The sequence below is a fragment of the Gordionus sp. m RMFG-2023 genome, chromosome 5 (assembly GCF_954871325.1).
Source record: "Gordionus sp. m RMFG-2023 chromosome 5, tfGorSpeb1-WG-v2, whole genome shotgun sequence".
Classification (NCBI taxonomy): Eukaryota; Metazoa; Nematomorpha; class Gordioida; order Chordodea; family Parachordodidae; genus Gordionus; species Gordionus sp. m RMFG-2023.
In genome coordinates, this window is record NC_088779.1 from 31,011,890 (window position 1) to 31,017,889 (window position 6,000).

The window sequence follows — 6,000 nt, forward strand, 5'->3', positions numbered from 1 at the left end:
CAATATTTGTTTTATATATCAAGTTACAATAATCCTTTTAAATAAGCAGGTTTGTGTTTAATAAGTGTTGGTCTAGAAATTGGTATTACTTTGTCTTTATTTGTGGTATTTTTATTTATGTCCTCACTTCCCTCTTTAAAAGAAATGTTAGAGTTAGTATCGTAATTTAAAAATGTATTATAACAATCTTTTTTTCCTTAATTGGTCTAAATGTCTGCTTTGTCTCCTTAATATACCTTTATCTGTCTTATGTCACTTTCTTTGTGTGTGACCATGCCTTTCCACCATTTGTCATCACCTTGTATTTTGTACCAAACAAAATCTCCTACATTAAAGGTACTATTACGTGACAATGTTATGTTAACTCTATCCTCTTTTTCTTCCAACGGTTTTAATAAGTCACATTTAATTCTAATGTCGCGATTGAACATTCTTTTAGAAGGTGCAACTCCTGTTATATCATTTTGTGTGCATCTATAATTAAATAAAAATTTATCAAATGCAGTATCTAAGTCAATCCTTATAGTTTTTTTTATATGCGTCTAAAATGTTCTCACCATACGTTCCACCTGGCCATTAGACTGCAAATGGTATTCGGATATAAGTACATGTTTAATACCTTAATCATTGTAAAATTTTTCAAAATCATTACTTGTAAAGTTGGTACCATTATCAGTGATTATAGTTTCATGTATTCCGAATAGCGAAATGGCTTTAAAAATTTCTTTTAATGTGATTTTTAGTTGTAATATTTTTGACAGGAACAATGATTGGAAATTTGCTATAGGCATTTCATTTTTTTGTGAAAGAAAAGGACCCACATAATCTATGTGAATTCTTTCATATGGTTTGGTTACCGAAACCCATGATTTTTGTATCTTTCAAATGATATATATATATATTACAGTCGTCACAACTTTTTACTTCCATCTCTATGTTATTATTCATACTAGGCCAACACATGTGATCTTTGACTGAGGATTTGATTTTTCCTGCTCCCAGATGACCTTCATATAATGCCTGCAGTACGTTCTTTCTCGTAGTAGACGGAATTATAGTCTTAATTATACCTAATTCCAATTCAATGTTTTTATAAATCTTGTTCTTTATAGGCTCATTGTTTTTAAAATATATCGATGATTTGTTTTATTCCATAATCTTTGTAAGTTTCGTCACATATTTTATTAAAGTTAATAGGTATATTCCCAAAGTCATTTGTAATTGTGATATTTTCAAAAACTTCATCGTTATTTTTTGTGATAATCTCGAGAGACTATCAGGAACAACATTGAATTTTCCGGCTTTAACTTTTTGTAGAAATCGTAACACCCTAATGCTATATTCCTTTGATGTTTTGAGGATATGGTACTGTTGTCCTTAGGTCCTTTGGTAAAAATATGGACAAGTGGTTTATGGTCATGGATTATTGTAAATTTAGGTTCATATTAAGTATTACTGGAAACTCTAAATAGCAAACATAATAGCGAGAGCCTCACGCTCGATATCGGTGTAATTCATTTCGGATTTAAATAAGGTTCTCACCGCAAAAGTTATTGGGTTTTCTCTGTCGTCTTTTCCAGTATGAAATATTACAGTTCCTAAGCCACATTTAAATGCATCAGTTCGCAATTCCGATAGGTAATTCAGGACTAAAATAAATAAAAGATGGAGGAATACTAATCGTCATCTTTTGAGCGTTAAAACGTTTTGAGTGTTCTAAGTTCCTTACCCATTTTTTCTTTGTTGACAATTTTGTATAAAGGATTAGCAATTTCTGCAAAGTTGTTTGAAAAATTTTATATAATAATAACCAGACATTCCCAGGAAAATGTTGAAAATTCCGCAGCTAGTTTTGATATTACATATTTTAAAAATCTAATTATAAAGTTCATTAATTTTTTTTAAAAATCAATCGATTTTATAAATTTCTTTTTATTTGTTTTTTTTAAGAGAAGAGAAGAGAAGAGAAGAGAAGAGAAGAGAAGAGAAGAGAAGAGAAGAAGAAGAGAAGAGAAGAGAAGAGAAGAGAAGAGAAGAGAAGAGAGAGAGAAGAGAAGAGAAGAGAAGAGAAGAGAAGAGAAGAGAGAGAGAAGAGAAGAGAGAAGAAGAGAAGAGAAGAGAAGAGAAGAGAAGAGAAGAGAAGAGAAGAGAAGAGAAGAGAAGAGAAGAGAAGAGAAGAGAAGAGAAGAGAAGAGAAGAGAAGAGAAGAGAAGAGATAAAATGAAACGATTTTTCATCGACGATCTATTTCCCATTATTTCTTAGAGTAATGGCTATATTTCGTCCAATATCCATATTTAAATTACCCATAATAATCTCGTCTTTTAGCCAATTCCTAACAGATTCATTGTTATATGGAAACAAATAAATTATGTTTTAACAGTTAATAATAACAAACTAACACATTATTGTATATCTCATATGGTATTTTAATAAAAAAAATGATGATTGATAATATTGTGCAATAAATAAAACGTGTTACTCTCGTTATTAATTAAAAAATTGCTATCGAAAGAGTAAAAGACGCCACCTTGCGGATATATATATATTTTTTAAAATATTTTAAAATATTTACTATTTCTTAGGGTCGGTCAAAGTCTACGATATGCATAATTATATTAACTTAATAAAAAAATTTCATCATTGTGTTTTACTCTTATATATATATATATTTCGTAGTTTGATCTTCGAAATAAACATTTATTCTTTTATTTTAAGAATTTTAAGAATTTTATTTATTTTATTTATTTTTGATACAGTTTTCTTCTTCTTACTGTCGCATTGTGTCCCAGTTTATGTTCATGGCGATGTAACAAAATTTAGAGGCACACTTTAAACGAGGTGACCTCGACTAATTTTTTTGTAGAATATTATATAAGGAGGGAATTTGTAATAATATTTAAAATCCAATTTAAAAATAAAAATTAAATGAGAGAAATTAAATGTCTATGAAAAATTAAGCGCGAAAAAAAAATAAATCTTCTCCTTTCTTCCTACTCGTTATTTGGCATTATTATTTATTGCCCATACTAGGGGTTCAAGGTACTCCATTGGAAATTCTTATATTTTGATATAAAATTGATTAAAAAAATAAATATTCTTAAATACATCTAAAAAAGATAAATATTAATAAAAAAATATGAAAAAATTACCAATTATTGCATTTTAAATGAATTTTGCTTCAAAAATGCTCAATTCAAAAAGAGTACAAATTAAAAAAAGTACATTGGTATAAATTGATCATAAATGCATAAAATATTACTAAATACAACTAAAAAAGATAAATATTACCTTAATTTTGCTTTAAAAATGCTTTATGCAAAGACAATTCAATAAAAGTGTACAAATTAAAAAGTTCGAAAATATCTGTACCGACTTTTTGAATTTATAGATTTTGGTTGAATTTTCATGGCATAGAGTACTTTTGAAACATAATTAGAATTAATATATAATCTTGAGCATATTTGAAGCAAAATTATATAAAATTTATCTTCTAAAATTAATAATTTTGATACTAATTTAAATTGAAAACTTAAGACCCCCAAAACGAAATTCTTTACCATTTTTCTCAAAAACCAATTGATAAAAAATTATAAAAATTAGTTAATTTATAAAGAAATATATAACTCTATCACCAATTTTCAGGGATTTTTATTTGATACTTTTTAAAATATATCCGTATAAAGACCTAAATTTTACCATTTTTGAGATTTCGAAAAGTTGTCTTTATACGGTAATATTTTTAAAACTTGACGTGTAGGAAAAATTTGAAAAACGGATTCGAACTCAGCGTCAAATTCTGCACCGAAACCTGTTTTTATTTTCTTCTCCCATTTTTCTTGTCACACAGTGTTATCTATCAATTATATAAGCAATCGAAATTAGTTTTTACCTTAACATTCCTAATTTAAAGTGGAAAATGATATGTAAAATCTTTATTTTTTGTAATTTTTTATCGTCACTGGTAAAAATTAAATTTATTGCGTGAATAAACATTATTTCTTTGTTTTAGAATTTTTACCAATGATTTATAGAATCTTACATTCCAAATATGGTTTAAAAATGTTGATGAAGGTTTCTGTAATAATAGTGTTAAGAACGGCAAACTCAATATTTTAGCCAAAGAAATATTGCCTAAGGCTCCAGATTTCGCTAAAAGATGTCAAATTTGTGCCATCTATGAGAAAAATCTTCAGGCATGGGTAATATTTTTCTGGATAAAATATTGAGTTAAACAACACTTAGTAAGAGAAGCAGCATTGAAGGATTTATTCTTTGAAGAATATTGTCTTCAGTTACCCTAATCATTAATTCTGTATGCATATTAAATTACTGTTAGTACTAGTGTCAGATTAGAATGGGCGTTATCATAACTTGAAGTTGAATCAATAAAAATAATATCTTGAGAGGTTTCCAATTAGCATTATTGGAGTTGCAATACAAAACACTCCAGGTTGACTCCTGAATTACAAACACTTTCGTGCCTTATGGCTATGTAAATTGTTTAGCATTTGAAAATTAAATACCTTTATCGGCATTAATATCAATTTTTCTCTAGTAATTTTTTTTTATTGGATCTATAATGGTTCAATAAATAGTAATCCTAAGGTTACATTATTTAGCCTAACCTATCAGTTTGATTTATAGATGAATTAATTCCAGCCTCTATTTGTTTTATCCAATCACATGGTTAGATAGTGATATCTTTCGGAATCCCTCAATGACCCGTATCAAAATAATTTTTAGAGGTGGTCTTTGTTTTTATAAAAATTATATTAAATATGATATTTATTATTTACTTTAGTATGAACCTTTAGCATTTTATATGCTTGTTGTATATTATCGATAAGATGTGTATGGACATTAGATTCTTAGATTTTGATTTATTATTAGGAATTTTTATTTAATAAATATATTAATTAAGGCCTTTACACCTTAAATCTTTATTTACCTTTTTTGAAAAAATTCTTTTGGCTGTAGTTGGCGTATTCAAGAAATATGTAAATCAATTCTGAAAAAAAAATATTAATATTTAAGATATGATATTTATTCTGGTAGATTCAATATCATCTTATTCCACAGAATAATATCTTCATAAATTTGTGATTTCAAACACTTGACTTATGATACCTTTTTAGACAATTAAAGAAATTTAAGAGCACAACTCTATACGTTAAAGGTGTAAATTATACCCTTACTAAATATTTCAACCCCGATGTCCAGCAGCTCAAAATCTAAAAAAAAAAATACGCGAAAAATGAAAATAGGAATTCATATTAAATTCTGACAAAGTGATAATAAATAAAAATTGATTAGAACCTGAATAATGACTTAGGAATATAATTCTCTAAGCAAACAAATATCAGAGCGCTTCCTTTTTAAAATCTTCACCCAATTTAACGTGGAATACTTAGCGTAGCTCTGCTTATCTTTCAACGATAGAGAGCTAAAGTGTTATAGATTTTGTTATGAAAACAATCTTGGTTATACTAAAAAAATGATTTAAAATCTATTACTCTCGTTATTAATTAATTTTGATTTTAGAAAAATTGCCAAAAAAAAGGAAGATTCCATCTCGCGGATAAGATTTTATATTCCTTTTTACTCTTTATAATTTAAAATATTTACCTTTTTGAAAGGGCAATGAGAGTCTGTAATGCATAATTATATTAACCTAATAAAATTTTTATCTATATATACATTCTTTTATATATATAAAAAATTGGAATGATGTATTTCCTTATTGTTTATCATTAAGGGTTTAAATTAATATTTAATCAACAGAATTAAAATCGTTTATCAGAATTGAAAACGCTATAATTCCTGGTATTTATAAAATTGAAAATTAATAATTTGTATCATCTTTGTATGGTATATAAAGACTAAAAAAATTTTTTATTGTAGTTTAATTTGATAATTTATACTAATATAATATTTAAGTTATAAAATTTTAATTTTATTTTTAAAAAAAATTAATGGATCTAATTCCTCCTGGAAAAA